This window comes from Camellia sinensis, unplaced genomic scaffold (genome assembly GCF_055761805.1).
Source record: "Camellia sinensis isolate YWXY unplaced genomic scaffold, ASM5576180v1 Unanchor2, whole genome shotgun sequence".
Classification (NCBI taxonomy): domain Eukaryota; kingdom Viridiplantae; phylum Streptophyta; class Magnoliopsida; order Ericales; family Theaceae; genus Camellia; species Camellia sinensis.
The window spans coordinates 7,201,838-7,229,582 of record NW_028129079.1 but is presented as its reverse complement, the minus strand read 5'-3'; positions in this window follow the sequence as shown (position 1 = coordinate 7,229,582).

Below are 27,745 nucleotides of genomic sequence, written 5' to 3'. Positions count from 1 at the left end.
CCCTATGTATATATGTAGGTAACAAGTTAGAAGTCGGCTACGCCGAGATGTGTGTTTTGTATGCATGTTATGTCGGCAGTGAGGACGTCGGCAATCTTGAAGCTTTTGTATTTGAACATGTCGGCTGAGAAGCCCTTTCGTTAAGATGTGATATGTATTTTGTACTTCATTTCTTTATGTATTCAAGTTGTAAAGCTATGTAAAGATGTATGCCATTTCATTTGACTTATGCACTGCTCTTATGGATCACTTGTATCTTGAATTATTGCTTCCGCATTTGTGAGCCCCCTATATAAATACTCTGATTGTGTGTGAATTTTGTAAGTTGGCCTTCGGTAATTACGGATTACTGGCCATCACGGCACCAAACTACTAGGGGCGGTTTGGGGTCGTGACAGAATGGTATCAGAGCACAAGTTCCTTATAGTACGTTATTCACACACTTTGAGTCCTAAAGAGCATAGGATGTCCCTTAGAATGATTTTAGAATTGCATCATGTTGCTTGCTACTTGATGAGGTGTGCATCATCTCGGCATGATCATGTTCACTTGCATACATGTTCATTTGTTCATTTTATTCTAAGAGTCACATCCTGCATACCCCCCAGTATCATGAGAAGAGGTAGACCCCCAGTTAGCCGAGATCAATCCGAGGACAGAATAAACAGATTAGAAAGATTGGTTGAAAGTTTGGCCGATGAATTAAGGCAGGCAAGGCAGCAGAACACCGGTACTACCTCCACCCAGGCCGAGCAAACAGATGGCCAACATGCAGTTCCACCACCGCCAGTACCGCAAGTGCCTCCGCAACCAGCTCTATATGGAGATGACACATTGACCCTGATCAGAGAATTCAAGAAGATGAAACCGCCGAAGTTCCATGGAGGTATAGAGCCGATGAAAGCAGAAGCATGGATTCTTGAGATGGAGAAAATGTTCGAGGTTTTTCCCAGCACCGACGCTCAGAAAGTAGCACTAGCAGCATTCACATTGGAAGACGACGCCCGTAGATGGTGGATGATGATTCGAGAAGGCAACCCAGACTTGACTTGGGCCAGATTTTTGGAATTGTTTTACAACAAACATTTTCCCTTAAGTGTTCGAAATCGCAAGGCCACCGAATTTCATACCTTGACACAGGGCAACCGAACAGTGGCGGAATACGACCGCGCTTTCACCGAATTGGCAAGGTTTGTACCTCGCATGGCCAACAACGAATACATGAAAGCTAGGAAGTTTGAGAGTGGACTTCGAGGGCCGATACAAGATCAGGTCAATTTACTCGACATGCCGACGTATGCTGGAGTATTAGACAAAGCCCTCCTTGCAGAAGCCAACCTGAACAGAAGTCAAAGTTCGGGGAAGAGTCAAAGGAAGAGACAGACCTACGACAATCGCGAAGAAGAGGCAGACCCGAATGATGCCGAGGAGAAGACAGTGGAAGATAGTCCCAACAACGCGAATCAGGAAAGTGGCACCAGGCCGACGTGTGCAAGTTGTGGGAAGCTACATTTTGGGGTTTGTCTTCGAGCGACTGGAGCATGTTTCGGATGCGGAGAGAGGGGTCACCGCATTAAGGATTGTCCCAAGATAAAGGCTAGAGGGGATAAGCAAAGATGAGAACTTGACATCGGGAACTGTTTTGGAAATAAGGTAAGCGAAGTTTGGGGACCAAACTTCTTTAAGGGGGGAAGAATGTAATAACCCACATTCATATCCTAGTCATGTTCCTGCACACTTGCATGTTTCTGTTTTGTTAAGCTTGCATTTGCACATTTTGACTTGTTCTGCTTAAGTAAGATCCATGCCTTGCTTTGATGCCTCGTGATTTGTCTAAGTGTTGTGTGCTTGCTTTGCTCCCTCCTTGATGTGAAGCCTAGGTCGCGCCAAGCCTAAGTTATCTTAACCGATGTTATGCCAAGCCTAGGTTATGTTAAGCCTAGATCATTCCAAGCTGAGGTCATCCTCAGTATAGAAGTATCTTGGAACCCCTTCGTTTGACCTCCACCTTTGCTTTGACATATTGGCCGGGATGTCATTATCTGGGCCGAGGTGTGAATCACCAAGGCCGAGATGTGTATCATCTAGGCCGAGATGTTACCCTTGCACCTGAGCGACCTTGTCCTGGAGTGGTATGACCTAGACCGAGGTGTGGCACATCTAGGCCAAGGTGTGGCACAGCTTAGTCAAGTGTTGTCCTTCCTAGCCGAGGTCATTGTCACCCTAGTTGCCGAAGTCTTGTGGTTAGCCGATGTCACCCCTTGCCGGAGTGCCATTCCGAGTAGCTTGCTAAATACGCCTTGTCAGGGCCTTGTCTTGTCAATCTATCACCTTTTTGAAGAGAACCAACCAACCGTTGCCACGTGTCCGAGCTGAGAGTTAAGTCAGCCGGCAGAGAGAGAAACCCATCATTTGTTGTATATTGTTTTGAAGAGTAGAGAGAGAAGCTCTAGAAGAGGGAGAAGAGTTCTTGAGAGAGAGTAGATTTCCAAGCTTGATTCCTAGAGATCCAACCGTTAGATCCGCGTTCTAAGGTTAGATTCTTGATCGGCTCATGATGTTCTTTATGTTTATGTTATTGCATTGCATGATTGAAAATGATTTGTAAGCCATGCATTGTTTTGAAGTTCGGTTTTAGAAAGAGAAAATAGCATTCATGTGTTCTTCAAGAAAAGTCATGTTTTGATCCGAAGGCTCATGCCTAGATCCATGTTTTTGTGTTTGTTCTTGCATGATTTTCAAGTATGGGTACCCAGGTCCATGTTTTCGAACTCATGTCATGAAATCCCAGATCTCGTAATAACAAGTTATGATTTTAGCATTCATGTTCTTCATGATCTTCATGTTCAAGTCCTTCCTGTTCTTCACGGGTGGAAACCCAGGTCTCCAGACTTCACTTTCCGGGGTGTAGTCGCCGAGACCACTCTCATCTAGACCTCACACTTAGGCCAAGCATCGTATCTCACCTTGGCCTACCTTGTATAATCACTTACACCTTTGGTTGTCTTGTGCGCACCTCGGCGTGCAGCCGCATGCCGAAGCCTAGGTAGCCGCACCTCGGCCAGGAGGTGTAGGGCCTCGGCTTAGACCTGGTTGGTACCCAGCATGTCTTCCTGACATGAAAAACAGTGTTTTGACTTCTAGCATGTGTTCCCGAGAATCATTGCATGCATGTGAGACTTGTTTTGAGAAGTATGTTCAGTATGCTTTGCCATGTGTTTGTAGGACTTGGACCTTTGCCTTGACCCGACTTCCCAAGAACTAGAGTGAGTGGTATTTTTAATAAAGTTATGTTCTTAAAGTTTTGATAAAGCTTTGCCTTGTTTTGATAAAAGTATTTGTTAAGCACGAATGATCACCCCTATTTTATGTATCAAGTATAAGCTTTGTTTTGAATGGCATTCTTGGAACCGTCCTTTCGTGTTAGGGGACGTTAAGCCTAAGTAACGCCGTCCTTTCGTGTTAGGGGACGTTAAGCCTATGTAACACAAGTCCCTTGTGCTGGAGGACTCTAAACTTTCGCAGTACTAAGTATAAAAGGATACGGTCCTTGTCAAAGCGGGCTACGGGCCTAAGTGACACAAGTAATGGTCAAAGCGGGCTACGGGCCTAAGTGACACAAGTAATGGTCAAAGCGGGCTACGGGCCTAAGTGACACAAGTAATGGTCAAAGCGGGCTACGGGCCTAAGTGACACAAGTAATGGTCAAAGCGGGCTACGGGCCTAAGTGACACAAGTAATGGTCAAAGCGGGCTACGGGCCTAAGTGACACAAGTAATGGTCAAAGCGGGCTACGGGCCTAAGTGACACAAGTATGTTTCGAAGGACCAAGGTTATGCCGAGGTTATGTTATGAGATTTGACACGTGTTAAGTATGTGAGTTTTGCAAGACCAAGTTTGATGAACAAGATTTACTTCATGTTTTGTACAAGTTATGATAAGTATGGTTTTGACTTGATATATTATGTATTGCTTTGTAAAGACCTCGGGAATCATTCATTTAACCCCTTTATTACTTATATCATTCACTGAGTATCCAAGCTCACCCTCCCTATGTATATATGTAGGTAACAAGTTAGAAGTCGGCTACGCCGAGATGTGTGTTTTGTATGCATGTTATGTCGGCAGTGAGGACGTCGGCAATCTTGAAGCTTTTGTATTTGAACATGTCGGCTGAGAAGCCCTTTCGTTAAGATGTGATATGTATTTTGTACTTCATTTCTTTATGTATTCAAGTTGTAAAGCTATGTAAAGATGTATGCCATTTCATTTGACTTATGCACTGCTCTTATGGATCACTTGTATCTTGAATTATTGCTTCCGCATTTGTGAGCCCCCTATATAAATACTCTGATTGTGTGTGAATTTTGTAAGTTGGCCTTCGGTAATTACGGATTACTGGCCATCACGGCACCAAACTACTAGGGGCGGTTTGGGGTCGTGACAGGAAGTTCATTCAAGAAAACACTATACCTTCACGATGTATTTGGAAATTAAATAAAAAAGGAAGTTGAATAGAAAAGTAACTTCAATAAAAATAGAAGTTGAATAAAAATCAAAATGAAAGTTGCATAAAATTGAAAATTGAAGTTCAATCCAGAAACCACTATACCTTAACAATCTATTTGGAAATCAAATAAAAAAGGAAGTTGAATAGAAAAGTAACTTGAATAAAAATAGAAGTTGAATAAAAATAAAAATGGAAGTTTATTCCAGAAACCACTATACCTTAACGATCTATTTGGAAATTAAATAAGAAAAGAAGTTGAATAAAAAAGACAATTGAATAAAAATAGAAGTTGAATAAAAATAAAAATAGAAGTTGCAGAAAATTAAAAATGGAAGTTCATTCAAGAAACCACAATACTTTAACGATCTATTTGGAAATTAAATAAAAAAGGAAGTCGAGTAGAAAAGACATTTGAATAAAAATGGAAGTTAAATAAAAATAAAAATGAAAGTTGTAGAAAATAAAAAATGGAAGTTCATTCTAGAAACCACTATACCATAACGATGTATTTGGAAATTAAATAAAAAAGAAAGTTGAATAGAAAAGTAAATTGAATAAAAAAGGAAGTTGAACAAAAATAAAAATGGAAGTTGCTGAAAATTAAAAATTTAAGTTCATTCAAGAAACCACTATACCTTAACGATCTATTTAGAAATTAAATAAAAAAGGAAGTCGAGTAGAAAAGACACTTGAATAAAAATGGAAGTTGAATAAAAATAAAAATGGAAGTTGCAGAAAATTAAAAATGGAAGTTCATTCAAGAAAGTACTATACCTTAACGATCTATTTAGAAATTAAATAAAAAAGGAAGTTGAATAGAAAAGTAACTTAGATAAAAAAGGAGGTTGAAGAAATATAAAAATGGAAGTTGCTGAAAATTAAAAATGGAAGTTCATTCCAGAAATCATTATACCTTAACGATCTATTTAGAAATTAAATAAAAAAACAAGTTGAATAGTAAATTGAATAAAAATTGAAGTTGATGAAAAAGAAAAATGAAAGTTGCATGAAATTAAAAATGGAATTTCATTCCAGAAATCATTATACCTTAACGATATATTTGGAAATTAAATAAAAAAGGAAGTTAAATAGAAAAGTAACATGAATAAAAAGAGAAGTTGAATAAAAATAAAAATGGAAGTTTTTTCCAGAAACCACTATACCTTAACGATCTATTTGGAAATTAAATAAAAAAGGAAGTTGAATAGAAAAGTAACTTCAATAAAAATAGAAGTTGAATAAAAATAAAAATGGAAGTTGCAGAAAAATAAAAATGGAAGTTTATTCAAGAAACCACTATATGTTAACGATCTATTTGGAAATTAAATAAAAAAGGAAGTCGAGTAGAAAAGACACTTGAATAAAAATGTAAGTTAAATAAATATAAAAATGAAAGTTGCAGAAAATTAAAAATGGAAGTTCATTCATGAAACCACTATACCTTAACGATGTATTTGGAAATTAAATAAAAAAGGAAGTTGAATAGAAAAGTAACTTCAATAAAAATAGAAGTTGAATAAAAATAAAATCAAAAGTTGCATAAAATTGGAAATGGAAGTCCAATCCAGAAACCACTATACCTTAACGATCTATTTGGAAATTAAATAAAAAAGAAAGTTGAAGAAAATTCAAGTTTCTTTTCTATTCAACTTCCTTTTTTATTTAATTTCTAAATAGATCGTTAAGGTATAGTGGTTTGTGGATTGAACTTTCATTTTTAATTTTATGCCACTTTCATTTTTATTTTTATTCAACTTCCATTTTTATTCAATTTAGTTTTCTATTCAACATCCTTTTTTATTTAATTTCCAAATAGATCGTTAAAGTATAGTGGTTTCTTGAATGAACTTCCATTTTTAATTTTCTGCAACTTCCACTTTTATTTTTATTCAACATCCATTTTTATTCAAGTTACTTTTCTATTAAACTTCATTTTTATTTAATTTCCAAATAGATCGTTAAGGTATAGTGGTTTCTTGAATGAACTTCCATTTTTAATTTTATGCAACTTCCATTTTTATTTTTATTTAACTTCTTTTTTTATTCAAGTTTCTTTTCTATTCGATTTCCCTTTTTATTTAATTTCTAAATAGATCGTTAAGGTATAGTGGTTTCTGGATTAAACTTTCATTTTTAATTTTATGCAACTTTCGTTTTTATTTTTATTCAACATCCATTTTTGTTCAATTTAGTTTTGTATTAAACATCCTTTTTTATTTAATTTCCAAATAGATCGTTAAGGTATAGTGATCTCTTGAATGAACTTCCATTTTTAATTTTCTGCAACTTCCATTTTTCTTTTTATTCAACTTCCATTTTTATTCAAGTTATTTTTCTATTCAACTTCCATTTTTATTTAATTCCAAATAGATCGTTAAGATGTAGTGGTTTTTTGAATGAACTTCCATTTTTATGTTTCTGCAACTTCCATTTTTATTTTTATTTAACTTCATTTTTTCTTCAAGTTTCTTTTCTACTCATCATCCTTTTTTATTTAATTTCCAAATAGACCGTTAAGGTATAGTGATTTTTGCATAGAACTTGCATTTTTAATTTTACGTAACTTTCATTTTTATTTTTATACAACTTCCATTTTTATTCAATTTACTTTTCTATTAAACTTCCTTTTTTGTTTAATTTCCAAATAGATCGTTAAGGTATAGTGGTTTCTTGAAAGAACTTCCATTTTTAATTTTCTGCAACTTCCATTTTTACTTTTATTCAACTTCCATTTTTATTTAAGTTATTTTTCTATTTCACTTCATTTTTTATTTAATTGACAAATAGATTGTTAAGGTATAGTGGTTTCTGGAATGAACTTCCATTTTTATTTTTATTCAACTTCTTTTTTTATTTAAGTTTTCTTTTATATTCAACTTCCTTTTTATTTAATTTCCAAATAGATCGTTAAGGTATAGTGGTTTCGGGATTGAACTTCCATTTTTAATTTTATGCAACTTTCATTTTTATTTTTTTTCAACTTCCATTTTTAATTTTATGCAACTTTCATTTTTATTTTTTTTCAACTTCCATTTTTATTCAATTTAGTTTTCTATTAAACATCCTTTTTTATTTAATTTCCAAATTGATCGTTAAGATATAGTGGTTTCTTGAATGAACTTCTATTTTTAATTTTCTGCAACTTCCATTTTTATTTTTATTCAACTTCTTTTTTTATTCAAGTTTCTTTTCTATTCAACTTCCTTTTTTATTTAATTTCCAAATAGATCATTAAGGTATAGTGGTTTGTGGATGGGACTTCCATTTTTAATTTTATGCAACCTTCATTTTTATTTTTATTCAACTTCCATTTTTATTCAATTTAGTTTTCTATTAAACACCCTTTTTTATTTAATTTCCAAATAGATCGTTAAGGTATAGTGTTTCTTGAATGAACTTCCATTTTCAATTTTTTGCAACTTCCACTTTTATTTTTATTCAACTTCCATTTTTATTCAAGTTACTTTTCTATTAAACTTCTTTTTTTATTTAATTTCCAAATAGATTGTTAAGGTATAGTGGTTTCTTGAATGAACTTCCATTTTTAATTTTCTGCAACTTCCATTTTAATTTTTATTAAACTTCATTTTTTATTCAAGTTTCTTTTCTATTCGACTTCCTTTTTTATTCAATTTCTAAATAGATCGTTAAGGTATAGTAGTTTCTGGATTGAACTTCCATTTTTAATTTTATGCAACTTTCATTTTTATTTTTATTCAACTTCCATTTTTGTTCAATTTAGTTTTCTATTAAACATCCTTTTTTATTTAATTTCCAAATAGATCGTTAAAGTATAGTGGTTTCTTGAATGAACTTCCATTTTTAATTTTCTGCAACTTCCATTTTTCTTTTTATTCAACCCGTTTTTATTCAAGTTATTTTTCTATTCAACTTCCATTTTTATTTTATTACAAATAGATCGTTAAGCTGTAGTGGTTTTTTGAATGAACTTCCATTTTTAATTTTCTGCAACTTCCATTTTTATTTTTATTTAACTTCATTTTTTCTTCAAATTTCTTTTCTACTCATCATCCTTTTTTATTTAATTTCCAAATAGATCGTTAAGGTATAGTGGTTTCTGCATAGAACTTGCATTTTTAATTTTATGCAACTTTTATTTTTATTTTTATTCAACTTCCATTTTTATTCAATTTACTTTTCTATTAAACTTATTTTTTTATTTAATTTCCAAATAGATCGTTAAGGTATAGTGGTTTCTTGAATGAACTTCCATTTTCAATTTTCTGCAACTTCCATTTTTATTTTTATTCAACTTCCATTTTTATTCAAGTTATTTTTCTATTTAACTTCTTTTTTTATTTAATTAACAAATAGATCGTTAAGGTATAGTGGTTTCTGGAATGAACTTCCATTTTTAATTTTCTGCAATTTCTATTTTTATTTTTATTCAACTTCTTTTTTTATTCAAGTTTTCTTTTTTATTCAACTTCCTTTTTTATTTAATTTTCAAATAGATCGTTAAGGTATAGTGGTTTCTGGATTGAACTTCAATTTTTAATTTTATGCAATTTTCATTTTTATTTTTTTTCAACTTCCACTTTTATTCAATTTAGTTTTCTATTAAACATCATTTTTTATTTCATTTCCGAATAGATCGTTATGATATAGTGGTTTCTTGAATGAACTTGCATTTTTAATTTTCTGCAACTTCCATTTTTATTTTTATTCAACTTCCATTTTTATTCAAGTTATTTTTCTATGCAACTTCTTTTTTTATTTAATTTCCAAATAGATCATTAAGGTGTAGTAGTTTCTTGAATGAACTTTCATTTTTAATTTTCTTCAACTTCAACTTCCATTTTTATTTTTATTTAACTTCATTTTTTCTTCAGGTTTCTTTCCTACTCAACTTCATTTTTTATTTAATTTCCAAGTAGATCGTTAAGATATAATGGTTTCTGGATTGAACTTCCATTTTTAATTTTATGCAACTTCCATTTTTATTTTTATTCAACTTTCATTTTTATTCAAGTTACTTTTCTATTAAACTTCTTTTTTATTTAGTTTTCAAATAGATCATTAAGGTATAGTGGTTTCTTGATTGAACTTTCATTTTCAATTTTCTGCAACTTCCATTTTTTTTTATTCGACTTCCATTTTTATTCAAGTTATTTTTCTAATCAACTTCCTTTTTTATTTAATTTCCAAATAGATCGTTAAGGTATAGTGGTTTCTTGAATGAACTTGCAATTTAAATTTTCGGCAACTTCCATTTTTATTTTAATTCTACTACATTTTTTATTCAAGTTTTTTTCTATTGAACTTCCTTTTTTATTTAATTTCCAAATAGATCGTTAAGGTACAGTGGTTTTTGGATTGAACTTCCATTTATAATTTTATACAACTTCCATTTGTATTTTTATTCAACTTCTTTTTTTATTCAAGTTTCTTTTCTATTCACATTCAACTTCCTTTTTTATTTAATTTCCAAATAGATCGTTAAGGTATAGTGGTTTCTGGATTGAACTTCCATTTTTAATTTTATGCAACTTTCATTTGTATTTTTATTCAACTTTAATTTTTATTCAATTTAGTTTTCTATTAAACATCCTTTTTTATTTAATTTCCGAATAGAGCGTTACGGTATAGTGGTTTCTTGAATGAACTTCCATTTTTAATTTTCTGCAACATCCTTTTTTTTTTATTCAACTTCTTTTTTTATTCAAGTTTCTTTTCTATTCAACTTCCTTTTTTATGAAATTTCCAAATAGATCGTTAAGGTATAGTGGTTTATGGATTGAACTTCTATTTTTAATTTTATGCAACTTTCATTTTTATTTTTATTCAACTTCAATTTTTATTCAATTTAGTTTTCTATTAAACAGCCTTTTTTATTTAATTTCCAAATAGATCGTTAAGGCATAGTGGTTTCTTGAATGAACTTACATTTTCAATTTTCTACAACTTCCATTTTTATTCAAGTTACTTTTCTATTAAACTTCGTTTTTATTTAATTTCCAAAAAGATCGTTAAGGTATAGTGGTTTCATGAATGAACTTCCATTTTTAATTTTATGCAATTTTCATTTTTATTTTTTTTCAACTTCCATTTTTAATCAATTTAGTTTTCCATTAAACATCCTTTTTTATTTAATTTCCAAATAGATCGTTAAGGTATAGTGGTTTCTTGAATGAACTTTCATTTTCAATTTTCTGCAACTTCCATTTTTTTTTATTCGACTTCCATTTTTATTCAAGTTATTTTTCTAATCAACTTCCTTTTTTATGTAATTTCCAAACAGATCGTTAAGGTATAGTGGTTTCTTGAATGAACTTCCAATTTAAATTTTCTGCAACTTCCATTTTTATTTTAATTCTACTTCATTTTTTATTCAAGTTCCTTTTCTATTGAACTTCTTTTTTAATTTAATTTCCAAAAAGATCGTTAAGGTACAGTGGTTTCTAGATTGAACTTCCATTTGTACTTTTATGCAACTTCCATTTTTATTTTTATTCAACTTCTTTTTTTATTCAAGTTTCTTTTCTATTCACATTCAACTTCCTTTTTTATTTAATTTCCAATTAGATCGTTAAGGTATAGTGGTTTCTGGATTGAACTTCCATTTTGAATTTTATGTAACTTTCATTTTTATTTTTATTCAACTTCCATTTTTATTCAATTTAGCTTTCTAGTAAACATCCTTTTTTATTTAATTTCCAAATAGATCGTTAAGGTATGGTGGTTTCTTGAATGAACTTCCATTTTTAATTTTTTGCAACTTCCATTTTTATTTTTATTCAACTTCCATTTTTATTCAAGTTATTTTTCTATTTAACTTCTTTTTTTATTTAATTTCCAAACAGATCGTTAAGGTATAGTGGTTTATGGATTGAACTTCCATTTTTAATTTTATGCGACTTTCATTTTTATTTTCATTCAACTTCTATTTTTATTCAATTTAGTTTTCTATTAAACATCCTTTTTTATTTAATTTCCAAATAGATCGTTAAGGTATAGTGGTTTCTTGAATGAACTTCCGTTTTTATTTTTATTCAACTTCCATTTTTATTCAAGTTACTTTTCTATTAAACTTCTTTTTTATTTAATTTCCAAATAGATCATTACGGTATAGTGGTCTCTTGAATGAACTTCCATTTTTAATTTTCTGCAACTTTCATTTTTATTTTTATTCAACTTCCATTTTTATTCAATTTAGTTTTCTATTAAACATCCTTTTTTATTTAATTTCGAAATAGGTCGTTAAGGTATAGTGGGTTCCTGAATGAACTTCCATTTTTAATTTTCTGCAACTTCCTTTTTTATTTTTATTCAACTTCCGTTTTTATTCATATTATTTTTCTATCCAACTTCCATTTTTGTTAATTCCAAATAGATCGATATGGTGTAGGGGTTTTTTGAATGAACTTCCATTTTTAATTTTCTGCAACTTGCATTTTTATTTTTATTCAACTTCCGTTTTTATTCAAGTTATTTTTCTATTCAGCTTCCATTTTTATTTAATTACAAATAGCTCGTTAAGGTGTAGTGGTTTTTTTAATGAACTTCCATGTTTAATTTTCTGCAACTTCCATTTTTATTTTTATTTAAATTCATTTTTTCTTCAACTTTCTTTTCTTATCAACATCCTTTTTTATTTAATTTCCAAATAGATCGTTAAGGTATAGTGGTTTCTGGATAGAATTTGCATTTTTAATTTTATGCAACTTTCATTTTTATTCAATTTACTTTTCTATTGAACTTCCTTTTTTATTTAATTTCCAAATAAATCGTTAAGGTATAGTGGTTTCTTGAATGAACTTCCATTTTTAATTTTCTGCAACTTTCATTTTTATTTTTATTCAACTTCCATTTTTATGCAAGTTATTTTTCTATTTAACTTCTTTTTTTATTTAATTTCCAAATAGATCGTTAAGGTATAGTGGTTTCTGGATTGAACTTCCATTTTTAATTTTCTGCAACTTCCATTTTTATTTTTATTCAACTTCTTTTTTTATATTCAACTTCTTTTTTTATTTAATTTCCAAACAGATCATTAAGGTATAGTGGTTTCTGGATTGAACTTCCATTTTTAATTTTATGCAACTTTCATTTTTAATTTTTTTCAACTTCCATTTTTCTTCAATTTAGTTTTCTATTAAACAACCTTTTTTATTTAATTTCCAAATAGATCGTTAAGGAATAGTGGTTTCTTGAATGAACTTCCATTTTTAATTTTCTGCAACTTCCATTTTTATTTTTATTCAACTTCCATTTTTATTCAAGTTATTTTACTATTCAACTTCCTTTTTTATTTAATTTCCAAATAGATTGTTAAGGTGTAGTGGTTTTTTGAATGAACTTCTATTTTTAATTTTCTGCAACTTTTATTTTTATTTTTATTCAACTTCCATTTTTATTCAATTTAGTTTTCTATTAAACATTCCTTTTTATTTAATTTCCAAATAGATCGTTAAGGTATATTGGTTTCTTGAATGAACTTCCATTTTTAATTTTCTGTAACTTTCATTTTTTTTTATTCGACTTCCACCTTTATTCAAGTTATTTTTTTATTCAACTTCGTTTTTTATTTAATTTCCAAATAGATCGTTAAGCTATAGTTGTTTCTTGAATGAACTTCCAATTTAAATTTTCTGCAACTTCCATTTTATTTTAATTCTACTTCATTTTTTATTCAAGTTTCTTTTCTATTGAACTTCCTTTTTTATTTAATTTCCAAAAAGATCGTTAAGGTACAGTGGTTTCTAGATTGAACTTCCATTTATAATTTTATGCAACTTCCATTTTTATTTTTATTCAACTTCTTTTTTTATTCAAGTTTCTTTTCTATTCACATTCAACTTCCTTTTTTTTTAATTTCCAAATAGATCGTTAAGGTATAGTGGTTTCTGGATTGAACTTCCATTTTTAATTTTATGCAACTTTCATTTTTATTTTTATTCAACTTCCATTTTTATTCAATTTAGCTTTCTAGTAAACATCCTTTTTTATTTAATTTCGAACTAGATCGTTAAGGTATAGTGGTTTCTTGAATGAACTTCCATTTTTAATTTTTTGCAACTTCCATTTTTATTTTTATTCAACTTCCATTTTAATTCAAGTTATTTTTCTATTTAACTTCCTTTTTTATTTAATTTCCAAATAGATCGTTAAGATATAGTGGTTTATGGATTGAACTTCCATTTGTTATTTTATGCAACTTTCATTTTTATTTTTATTCAACGTCCATTTTTATTCAATTTAGTTTTCTATTAAACATCTTTTTTTTTTAATTTCCAAATAGATCGTTAAGGTATAGTGGTTTTTTGAATGAACTTCCATTTTTATTTTTATTCAACTTCCCTTTTTATTCAAGTTACTTTTCTATTAAACTTCTTTTTTATTTAATTTCCAAATAGATCATTAAGGTATAGTGGTCTCTTAAATGAACTTCCATTTTTAATTTTCTGCAACTTTCATTTTTATTTTTATTCAACTTCCATTTTTATTCAATTTAGTTTTCTATTAAACATCCTTTTTTATTTAATTTCCAAATAGGTCGTTAAGGTAAAGTGGGTTCCTGAATGAACTTTCATTTTTAATTTTCTGAAACTTCCATTTTTATTTTTATTCAACTTCCGTTTTTATTCATGTTATTTTTCTATCCAACTTCCATTTTTAATTTTCTGCAACTTCCATTTTTATTTTTATTCAACTTCCGTTTTTATTCAAGTTATTTTTCTATTCAGCTTCCATTTTTATTTAATTACAAATAGATCGTTAAGGTGTAGTGGTTTTTTGAATGAGCTTCCATGTTTAATTTTCGGCAACTTCCATTTTTATTTTTATTTAACTTCATTTTTTCTTCAAGTTTCTTTTCTACTCAGCATCTTTTTTATTTAATTTCCAAATAGATCGTTAAGGTATAGTGGTTTCTGGATAGAACTTGCATTTTAAATTTTGTGCAACTTTCATTTTTATTTTTATTCAATTTACTTTTCTATTAAACTTCCTTTTTTATTTAATTTCCAAATAGATCGTTAAGGTATAGTGGTTTCTTGAATGAACTTCCATTTTTAATTTTCTGCAACTTTCATTTTTATTTTTATTCAACTTCCATTTTTATTCAAGTTATTTTTCTATTTAACTTCTTTTTTTATTTAATTTCCAAATAGATCGTTAAGGTATAGTGGTTTCTGGATTGAACTTCCATTTTTAATTTTCTGCAACTTCCGTTTTTATTTTTATTCAACTTCTGTTTTTATTCAGGTTTTCTTTTCTATTCAAATTCCTTTTTTTTATTTAATTTCCAAATAGATCGTTAAGGTATAGTGGTTTCTGGATTGAACTTTCATTTTTAATTTCATGCAACTTTCAATTTTATTTTTTTTCAACTTCCATTTTTATTCAATTTAGTTTTCTATTAAACATCCTTTTTTATTTAATTTCCAAATAGATCGTTAAGGTATAGTGGTTTCTTGAATGAACTTCCATTTTTAATTTTCTACAACTTCCATTTTTATTTTTATTCAACTTCCATTTTTATTCAAGTTATTTTACTATTCAACTTCCTTTTTTTTTTAATTTCCAAATAGATAGTAAGGTGTAGTGGTTTCTTGAATGAACTTCCATTTTTTTTTAATTTCCAAAAAGATCGTTTAGGTACAGTGGTTTATAGATTGAACTTCCATTTATAATTTTATGCAACTTCTATTTTTATTTTTATTCAACTTCTTTTTTTATTCAAGTTTCTTTTCTGTTCATATTCAACTTCCTTTTTTATTTAATTTCCAAATAGATCGTTAAGGTATAGTGGTTTCTGGATTGAACTTCCGTTTTTAATTTTATGCAACTTTCATTTTTATTTTTATTCAACTTCCATTTTTATTCAATTTAGCTGTAACGCCCTCAAAATAATAACATTAAACCCATCAATATAAACATACATTTATATTCAAAAGATCCACATTTCCTCAATTAATCAGAGTACTTCATTACAAATGTATTACACGTTAACAACAAAAGTAAATGCCCTACGGGCTTACAGTTTTCCAAGTTAACACTTGGTTACAAAAGAGAGTATTGACTCAGTTACACATTTAGCCCTTGGCTTGAATTTTACATGTAATACATCAAAAGAAAAATAAGGCAACAAAAGTATGTCTGCCCCTAGCCTCCCAAGCTATGTCCTCAGAGGTGGCATGCTACCTGTACCTGAAAATGATGTTCCCATATAGGGTGAGCCACAGCCCAGCAGAGATATACTAAACCAACTATGAGCAATGATTAAAAGATTAGCAACTGATAGATGGTCGATACTTACACTTCCATTTACATCTTATTTCAATTCCATGACAACCAAGCCTATGCTACAATTCACTTTTCATTTTTTTTTTCAACTTTGAGTTTGAAAACAGGGTTCAGTACTCTGGCCAAAACATTTTGATGTGATTATAGTTCATCATTAGAATATTTTCAAAATTCACGGTGCATACACATTTTGGTGTTGTATTAATAACACATAAACTACTTCCATACTTCACAAACGATGATGATATACATTTTAGAGCTATATCAAATCAAACAAACTTTTCAATAGATAAGCATATGAGCTATATCACTACTACGACAGATAAGCGTATAAGCTACATCAATACTACAACAGATAAGCATATGAGCTATATCAACATTCCAATAGATAAGCATATGAGCTATATCAACACCACAACAGATAAGCATATTACACGTCAACAGATAAGCATATTAGCTGTATCCACACTTCACTAGACAAGCATATGAGCTGTATCTACACTTCACAAAGATAAGCATATGAGCTGTATCTTCACTTCGCTAGACAAGCATATGAGCTGTATCTACGGAGTTCATCCCCCATCTCCTCCCAATCCTATCCGGTTTAGAGGTACATCCCCCATCTTTCCCTAAACCGCGGAGTACATCCCCCATCTCCTCCTCTACACAAGCAATGCATATAAACACAGAATCATATACACAATCGATCAATACATGAAGTTAATGTATTCTACCAACCGTCTACACATAATGCATATAAACACATTGGTCATATACACGATCACTCAATACATAAAATTAATGTATTCTATCAACCGTCATACTCTATGACACATCCGATTGATTAGTTTTAGTTTGCCTAATCATCATGCATTGTCTACAACAATCAACACTACCCTCCACCGGTAGCCCAAAGCAATTATTTCTAAGCAGGAAATAAACGCACAAATGGATAATATATCAACATTTCAATTAGATGAGCAATGAAAGATTCGACTACACTCTTTAGTCCCATACATTCCCAATTTTAACATTCTCAATTCAATTCCTCGTTTTCTTCAATTAATTATATGCATTAATTAATTAATCCAATTAGGACAAATTACCATAATTCACAAACAACCCTAAGGTTCCATTTCCATCAATGTCCCAACGTTAATCTCATTTCTCTATGCCTAACATGCATATAGGTTTATATAGTTAAAACCCCGACTTTTGTAAAATTACACAAAGGCCCAAACTTTCTCAAAATTACCCAACAACCCCCAACATATCAAAATGCTAAAATTCAAAGACAAAGCTCATAAGATGGAGTAGGTTATCCCTACCTCGAATGATGGGACTCAACGAAGGAGATAAAGAAACGGAAATGCTCCAAATCCCGAAATTTTCAGATTAGAAGATAGCCCTCGACGATCAACACAACTTTTGTAAAGGCCTAAGGTGAGAAAATAACTCCTACTAGATCAATCCCAAGAGAGAAGTTTGGGTTTTAGTGAGAGGAACTCTCAAAATAGCTTTTTGGAAAAGTAGGAGAGAGAAAGGATGTTGAAAAGTGAACAAAAAGGTCGGATCTCGGCTTTATATAAAAGTCGCCCCGCTCGAGCGTCGAACTCCCCGCTCGAGCGTCACTCACAGATCCCCGCTCGATCGTCCAATCCCCCGCTCGAGCGGCGGATGCACGCTCCCAGAACTTTTACAGACATGATGACCGCTCGAGCGTCAAACCCCCCGCTCGAGCGTCGGACACATACCCCCGCTCGAGCGACCAATCCCCCGCTCGAGCGTATACCACTGCGGACGAAATACTGGATGGGTGATTTCCCCGCTCGAGCTCCAACACCCCCGCTCGAGCGGACAAGCAACAATAGAGTCCCGCTCGGGCGTCAAAAGCGCCGCTCGAGCGGAGAGACCAAAAACTGGGCAAAGACTTTACGTTTTAAAACGCAACCAACTTATTCCCAACTTGCCCAACACAACCTAAAAGCTCGAACACAAAGAGAAAGGGATAAAAAGATGATAAGATAACAGCACTCTTACGAAATCGAATCCGAATTACAGTTAAGCACGAAAGGCAAAACCGGGATCGCTATATTAGCTTTCTAGTAAACATCCTTTTTATTTAATTTCCAAATAGATCGTTAAGGTATAGTGGTTTCTTGAATGAACTTCCATTTTTAATTTTCAGCAACTTTCATTTTTATTTTTATTCAACTTCCATTTTTATTCAAGTTACTTTTCTATTAAACTTCTTTTTTATTTAATTTCCAAATAGATCGTTAAGGTATAGTGGTCTCTTGAATGAACTTCCACTTTTAATTTTCGGCAACTTTCTTTTTTATTTTTATTCAACTTCCATTTTTATTCAATTTAGTTTTCTATTAAACATCCTTTTTTATTTAATTTCCAAATAGGTCATTAAGGTATAGTGGGTTCCTGATTGAACTTCCATTTTTAATTTTCTGCAACTTCCATTTTTATTTTTATTCAACTTCCGTTTTTATTCATGTTATTTTTCTATCCAACTTCCATTTTTATTTAATTCCAAATAGATCGATAAGGTGTAGGGGTTTTTTGAATGAACATCCATTTTTAATTTTCTGCAACTTCCATTTTTATTTTTATTCAACTTCCGTTTTTATTCAAGTTATTTTTCTATTCATCTTCCATTTTTATTTAATTACAAATAGATCGTTAAGGTGTAGTGGTTTTTTGAATGAACTTCCATGTTTAATTTTCTGCAACTTCCATTTTTATTTTTATTTAACTTCATTTTTTCTTCAACTTTCTTTTCTACTCAACATCCTTTTTTATTTAATTTCCAAATAGATCGTTAAGGTATAGTGGTTTCTGGATAGAACTTGCATTTTTAATTTTATGCAACTCTCATTTTTATTTTTATTCAACTTCCATTTTTATTCAATTTACTTTTCTATTGAACTTCCTTTTTTATTTAATTTCCAAATAAATCGTTAAGGTATAGTGGTTTCTTGAATGAACTTCCATTTTTAATTTTCTACAACTTTCATTTTTATTTTTATTCAACTTCCATTTTTATGCAAGTTATTTTTCTATCTAACTTCTTTTTTTATTTAATTTCCAAATAGATCGTTAAGGTATAGTGGTTTCTGGATTGAACTTCCATTTTTAATTTTCTGCAACTTCCATTCTTATTTTTATTCAACTTCTTTTTTTATTCAACTTTTTTTTTCTATTCAACTTCCTTTTTTATTTAATTTCCAAATAGATCGTTAAGGTATAGTGGTTTCTGGATTGAACTTCCATTTTTAATTTTATGCAACTTTCATTTTAATTTTTTCTCAACTTCCATTTTTATTCAATTTAGTTTTCTATTAAATATCCTTTTTTATTTAATTTCCAAATAGATCGTTAAGGTATAGTGGTTTCTTGAATGAACTTCTATTTTTACTTTTCTGCGACTTCCATTTTTATTTTTATTCAACTTCCATTTTTATTCAAGTTATTTTTCTATTCCACTTCATTTTTTATTTAATTTCCAAATAGATCGTTAAGGTGTAGTGGTTTCTTCAATGAACTTCCATTTTTAATTTTTTGCAACTTCTATTTTTATTTTTATTGAACTTCATTTTTTCTTCAGGTTTCTTTTCTACTCAACTTCCTTTTTTATTTAATTTCCAAATAGATCGTTAAGATATAGTGGTTTCTGGATTGAACTTTCATTTTTAATTTTATGCAACTAATATTTATATTTTTATTCAACTTCCATTTTTATTCAAGTTACTTTTCTCTTAAACTTCTTTTTTATTTAATTTCCAAATCGATGGTTATGGTATAGTGGTTTCCTGAATGAACTTCCATTTTTAATTTTCTGCAACTTCCATTTTTTTTTATTCGACTTCCACTTTTATTCAAGTTATTTTTTGATTCAACTTCCTTTTTTATTTAATTTCCAAATAGATCGTTAAGGTATAGTGGTTTCTTCAATGAACTTCCATTTTTACTTTTCTGCGACTTCCATTTTTATTTTTATTCAACTTCCATTTTTATTCAAGTTATTTTTCTATTCCACTTCCTTTTTTATTTAATTTCCAAATAGATCGTTAAGGTGTAGTGGTTTCTTCAATGAACTTCCATTTTTAATTTTCTGCAACGTCCATTTTTATTTTTATTGAACTTCATTTTTTCTTCAGGTTTCTTTTCTACTCAACTTCCTTTTTTATTTAATTTTCAAATAGATCGTTAGGATATAGTGGTTTCTGGATTGAAATTTCATTTTTAATTTTATGCAACTAATATTTTTATTTTTATTCAACTTCCATTTTTATTCAAGTTACTTTTCTCTTAAACTTCTTTTTTATTTAATTTCTAAATCGATGGCTATGGTATAGTGGTTTCCTGAATGAACTTCCATTTTTAATTTTCTGCAACTTCCATTTTTTTTTATTCGACTTCCACTTTTATTCAAGTTATTTTTTTATTCAACTTCCTTTTTTATTTAATTTCCAAATAGATCGTTAAGGTATAGTGGTTTCTTGAATGAACTTGCAATTTAAATTTTCTACAACTTCCATTTTTATTTTTATTCTACTTCATTTTTTATTCAAGTTTCTTTTCTATTGAACTTCCTTTTTTATTTAATTTTCAAAAAGATCGTTAAGGTACAGTGGTTTCTAGATTGAACTTCCATTTATAATTTTATGCAACTTCCATTTTTTTTTTTATTCAACTTCTTTTTTTATTCAAGTTTCTTTTCTATTCACATTCAACTTCCTTTTTTATTTAATTTCCAAATAGACCGTTAAGGTATAGTGGTTTATGGATTGAACTTCCATTTTTAATTTTATGCAACTTTCATTTTTATTTTTATTCAACTTCTATTTTTATTCAATTTAGTTTTCTATTAAACATCCTTTTTTATTTAATTTCCAAATAGATCGTTAAGGTATAGTGGTTTTTTGAATGAACTACCATTTTTAATTTTCGGCAACTTCCATTTTTATTTTTATTCAACTTCCATTTTTATTCAAGTTATTTTTCTATTCAACTTCGTTTTTTACTTAATTTCCAAATAGATCGTTAAGGTATAGTGGTTTCCGGATTGAACTTCCATTTTTAATTTTATGCAACTTTCATTTTTATTTTTATTCAACTTCCATTTTTATTCAATTTACTTTTCTATTAAACTTCCTTTTTTATTTAATTTCCGAATAGATCGTTAAGGTATAGTGGTTTCTTGAATGAACTTCCATTTTTAATTTTCTGCAACTTCTATTTTTATTTTTATTCAACTTCCATTTTTATTCAAGTTATTTTTCTATACAACATCCTTTTTTATTTAATTTCCAAATAGATCGTAAAGGTATAGTGGTTTCTTGAATAAACTTCCAATTTTAATTTTCTGCAACTTCCTTTTATATTTTAATTCAACTTCTTTTTTTATTCTAGTTTCTTTTCTATTGAACTTCCTTTTTTATTTAATTTCCAAATAGATCGTTAAGGTACAGTGGATTCTGGATTGAACTTCCATTTATAATTTTATGCAACTTTCATTTTTATTTTTATTCAACTTCCATTTTTATTCGATTTACTTTTCTATTAAACTTCCTTTTTTATTTAATTTCCAAACAGATCGTTAAGGTATATTGGTTTCTTGAATGAACTGCCATTTTTAATTTTCTTCAACTTCCATTTTTATTTTTATTCGACTTCCATTTTTATTCAAGTTACTTTTCTGTTAAACTTTTTTTTATTTAATTTCCATATAGATCGTTAAGGTATAGTGGTTTTTTGAATGAGCTTCCATTTTGAATTTTCTGGAACTTCCATTTTTGTTTTTATTCGACTTCCATTTTTATTCAAGTTATTTTTCTTTTCAACTTCCGTTTTTATTTAATTTCCAAATAGATCGTTAAGGTATAGTGGTTTCTTGAATGAACTTCTAATTTAAATTTTCTACAATTTCCATTTTCTTTTTAATTCAACTTCTTTTTTATTCAAGTTTCTTTTCTATTCAACTTCCTTTTTTATTTAATTTCCAAATAGATCGTTAAGGTACAGTGGTTTCTGGATTGAACTTCCATTTATAATTTTATGCAACTTTTTTTTTTTATTTTTATTCACCTTCCATTTTTATTCAATTTACTTTTCTATTAAACTTCCATTTTTTAACTAATTTCTAAATAGATCGTTAAGGTATAGTGGTTTAATGAATGAACTTCCATTTTAAATTTTATGCAACGTCCATTTTTATTTTTATTTGACTTCCATTTTTATGAAAGTTATTTTCCTATTCTACTTCCGTTTTTATTTAATTTCCAAACATATCGTTAAGGTATAGTGGTTTCTTGAATGAACTTCTATTTTTAATTTTCTACAACTTCCATTTTTGTTTTTATTCAACTTCTTTTTTTATTCAAGTTTCTTTTCTATTCAACTTCCTTTTTTATTTAATTTCCAAATAGATCATTAAGGTGCAGTGGATTCTGGATTGAACTTCCATTTATAATTTTATGCAACTTTTATTTTTATTTTTATTCACCTTCCATTTTTATTCAATTTACTTTTCTATTAAACTTCTTTTTTTTTATCTAATTTCCAAATAGATCGTTAAGGTACAGTGGTTTCATGAATGAACTTCCACTTTTAATTTTATGCAACGTCCATTTTTATTTTATTCAACTTCCTTTTTTACTTAATTTCCAAATATATCGTTAAGGTATAGTGGTTTCTTGAATGAACTTCCATTTTTAATTTTCTGCAACTTCCATTTTTATTTTTATTCAACTTCCATATTTATTCAATTTACTTTTTCTATTCAACTTACTTTTTTATTTAATTTCCAAATAGATCGTTAAGGTATAGTGGTTTCTGGATTGAATTCCATTTTTAATTTTATATAACTTTCATTTTTATTTTTATTCAACTTCCATATTTATTCAATTTACTTTTTCTATTGAACTTCCTTTTTTATTTAATTTCCAAATAGATCGTTATGGTATAGTGGTTTTTTGAATGAACTTCCATTTTTAATTTTCTGCAACTTCCATTTTTGTTTTTATTCAACATCCATTTTCATTCAAGTTATTTTTCTATTTAAGTTCCTTTTTTATTTAATTTCCAAATAGATCGTTAAGGTATAGTGGTTTCTGGATTGAACTTCCATTTTTAATTTTCTGCAACTTCCATTTTTATTTTTATTCTACTTCTTTTTTTATTCAAAGTTTCTTTTCTATTCCACTTCCTTTTTTTATTTAATTTCCAAATAGATCGTTAAGGTATAGTGGTTTCTAGATTGAGCTTCCATTTTTAATTTTATGCAACTTTCATTTTTATTTTTGTTCAACTTCCATTTTTATTCAATTTAGTTTTCTATTAAACCTCCTTTTTTATTTAATTTCCAAATAGATCGTTAAGGTATAGTGGTTTTTTGAATGAACTTCGATTTTTAATTTTCTGCATCTTCCATTTTTATTTTTATTCAACTTCCATTTTTATTCAAGTTATTTTTCTATTTAATTTCCTTTTTTATTTAATTTCCAAATAGATCGTTAAGGTGTAGTGGTTTCTTGAATGAACTTCCATTTTTAATTTTCTGAAACTTCCATTTTTATTTTTATTTAACTTCATTTTTTCTTCAAGTTTCTTTTCTACTCAACTTCCTTTTTTATTTAATTTCAAAATAGATCGTTAAGGTATAGTGGTTTCTGGATTGAGCTTCCATTTTTAATTTTATGCAACATCCATTTTTATTTTTATTCAACTTCCATTTTTATTCATGTTACATTTCTATTAAACTTCTTTTTTATTTAATTTCTAAATAGATCGTTAACGTATAGTTGTTTCTTGAATGAACTTCCATTTTCAATTTTCTGCAGCTTCCAGTTTTATTTTTATTCGGCTTCCAGTTTTATGCAATTTATTTTTCTATTAAACTTCCTTTTTTATTTAATTTCCAAATAGATCGTTAAGATATATTGGTTTCTTGAATGAACTTCCAATTTAAATTTTCTGCAACTTCCATTTTTATTTTTGTTCGACTTCCATTTTTAGTCAAGTTATTTTTCTATTCAACTTCCTTTTTTATTTAATTTCCAAATATATCGTTAAGGTATTGTGGTTTCTTGAATGAACTTCCAATTTTAATTTTCTGCAACTTCGATTTTTATTTTTATTCAACTTCTTTTTTTATTCAATTTTCTTTTCCTTTCAACTTTCTTTTTTATTTAATTTCCAAATAGATCTTTAAGGTATAGAGGTTTCTGGGTTGAACTTTCATTTTTAATTTTATGCAACTTTCATTTGTATTTTTATTCAACTTTCATTTTTATTCAATTTAGTATTCTATTAAACTTCCTTTTTTATTTAATTTCCAAATAGATCGTTAAGGTATAGTGGTTTCTTGAATGAACATCCATTTTAAATTTTTTGCAACTTCCATTTTTATTTTTATTCAACTTCTTTTATTATTCAAGTTTCTTTTCTATTCACATTCAACTTTTTTTTTATTTAATTTCCAAATAGATCGTTAAGGTATAGTGGTTTCTGAATTGAACTTCCATTTTTAATTTTATGCAACTTTCATTTTTATTTTTATTCAACTTCCCTTTTTATTCAATTTAGTTTTCTATTAAACATCCTTTTTTATTTAATTTTTCCAAATAGATCGTTAAGGTATAGTGGTTTTTTGAATGAACTTCCATTTTTAATTTTCTGCGTTTTCCATTTTTATTCAAGTTATTTTTCTATTCAACTTACTTTTTTATTTAATTTCCAAATAGATCGTTAAGGTATAGTGGTTTCTTGAATGAACTTCCAATTTAAATTTTCTGCAACTTCCATTTTTATTTTTATTCGACTTCCATTTTTATTCAAGTTATTTTTCTATTCAACTTCCTTTTTTATTTAATTTCCAGATAGATCGTTAAGGTATAGTGGTTTCTTGAATGAACTTCCAATTTAAATTTTCTGCAACTTCCATTTTTATTTTAATTCAACTTCTTTTTTTATTCAAGTTTCTTTTCTATTCAACTTCCTTTTTTATCTAATTTCCAAATAGATCGTTAAGGTATAGTGGTTTCATGAATGAACTTTCATTTTCAATTTTATGCAACGTCCTTTTTTATTTTTATTCAACTTCCATTTTTATGGAAGTTATTTTTCTATTCAACATCCTTTTTTATTTAATTTCCAAAGATATCGTTAACGTATAGTGGTTTCGTGAATGAACTTCCAATTTTAATTTTCTGCAACTTCCATTTTTATTTTTATTTGACTTCCATTTTTATTCAAGTTATTTTTCTATTCAACATCCTTTTTTATTTAATTTGCAAATAGATCGTTAAGGTATAGTGGTTTCTTGAATGAACTTCCAATTTAAATTTTCTGCAACTTCCAATTTTATTTTAATTCAACTTCTTTTTTATTCAAGTTTCATTTCTATTTAACTTCCTTTTTTATCTAATTTTCAAATAGCTCGTTAAGGTATAATGGTTTCATGAATGAACTTCCATTTTCAATTTTATGCAACGTCCATTTTTATTTTTCTTCAACTTCCATTTTTATGGAAGTTATTTTTCTATTTAACTTCCTTTTTTATTTAATTTCGAAAGAGATCGTTAAGGTATAGTGTTTTCATGAATGAACTTCCATTTTTATTTTAATTCAACTTCCATTTTTATTCAATCTACATTTCTATTAAACTTCCTTTTTTGTTTAATTTCCAAATAGATCGTTAAGGTGTAGTGGTTTCTTAAATGAACTACCAATTTTAATTTTCTACCACTTGCATTTTTATTTTTATTCAACTTCCATTTTTATTCAAGTTATTTTTCTATTTAACTTCCTTTTTTATTTAATTTCCAAATAGATCGTTAAGGTATAGTGGTTTCTTGAATGAGCTTCCATTTTTTTATTTTCTGCAACTTTTATTTTTATTTTTATTCAACTTCTTTTTTTATTCAAGTTTCTTTTCTATTCAACTTACTTTTTTATTTAATTTCCAAATAGATCGTTAAGGTATAGTGGTTTTTGGATTGAACTTCCATTTTTAATTTTATACAACTTTCATTTTTATTTTTATTCAACTTCCATATTTATTTAATTTACTTTTTCTATTAAACTTCCTTTTTTATTTAATTTCCAAATAGATCGTTAAGGTATAGTGGTTTCTTGAATGAACTTCCATTTTTAATTTTCTGCAACTTCCATTTTTATTTTTATTCAACTTCCATTTTTATTCAAGTTATTTTTCTATTTAACTTCCTTTTTTATTTAATTTCCAAATAGATCGTTAAGGTATAGTGGTTTCTGGATTGAGCTTCCATTTTTAATTTTATGCAACTTTCATTTTTATTTTTATTCAACTTCCATTTTTATTCAATTTAGTTTTCTATTATACATTCTTTTTTATTTAAATTCCAAATATATCGTTAAGGTATAGTGGTTTTTTGAATGAACTTCCATTTTTAATTTTCTGCGACTTCCATTTTTATTTTTATTCAACTTCTTTTTTTATTCAAGTTATTTTTCTATTCAACTTCCTTTTTTATATAATTTCCGAATAGATCGTTAAGGTGTAGTGGTTTCTTCAGTGAACTTCCATTTGTAATTTTCTGCAACTTCTATTTTTGTTGTTATTTAACTTCATTTTTTCTTCAAGTTTCTTTTCTACTTAACTTCCTTTTTTATTTAATTTCCAAATAGATCGTTAAGGTATAGTGGTTTCTGGATTGAACTTCCATTTTGAATTTTATGCATCTTCCTTTTTTAATTTAATTCATGTTACTTTTTTATTAAACTTCTTTTTTATTTAATTTCCAAATAGATCGTTAAGGTATGGTGTTTTCTTGAATGAACTTCCACTTTCAATTTTCTGCAACTTCCATTTTTATTTTTATTCGACTTCCATTTTAATTCAAGTTATTTTTCTATTCAACTTCCTTTTTTATTTAATTTCCAAATAGATCGTTAAGGTATAGTGGTTTCTTGAATGAACTTCCATTTTAAATTTTTTGCAACTTCCATTTTTATTTTAATTCAACTTCTTTTTTTATTCAAGTTTCTTTTCTATTCACATTCAAATTCCTTTTTTATTTAATTTCCAAATATATCATTAAGGTATAGTGGTTTCTAGATTGAACTTCCAATTTTAATTTTCTGCCACTTCCATTTTTATTTTTATTCAATTTCCATTTTTATTCAAGTTATTTTTCTATTTAAGTTACTTTTTTATTTACTTTCCAAATTGATCGTTAAGGTATAGTGGTTTTTGGATTGAGCTTCCATTTTTAATTTTATGCAGCTTTCGTTTTTATTTTTATTCAACTTGCATTTTTATTCAATTTAGTTTTCTATTAAATATCTTTTTTTATTTAATTTCCATTTTTATTTTTATTTAACTTCATTTTTTCTTCAAGTTTCTTTTCTACTCAACTTTCTTTTTTACTTCATTTCCAACTAAATCGTTAAGGTATCGTGGTTTCTGGATTGAACATCCTTTTTAAATTTTATGCAACTACCAATTTTATTTTTATACAACTTCCATTTTTATTCAAGTTACATTTCTATTAAACTTCTATTTTATTTAATTTCCAAATAGATCGTTAAGGTATAGTGGTTTCTTGAATGAACTTTCATTTTCAATTTTCTGCAACTTCCATTTTTATTTTTATTCGACTACCATTTTTATTCAAGTTATTTTTCTATTCAACTTCCTTTTTTATTTAATTTCCAGATAGATCGTTAAGGTATAGTGGTTTCTTAAATGAACTTCCAATTTAAATTTTCTGCAACTTCAATTTTTATTTTTATTCGACTTCCATTTTTATTGAAGTTATTTTTCTATTCAACTTCCTTTTTTATTTAATTTCCAAATAGATCGTTAAGGTATAGTGGTTTCTTGAATGAACTTCCAATTTAAATTTTCTGCAACGTCCATTTTTATTTTAATTCAACTTCTTTTTTTATTCAAGTTATTTTTCTATTCAA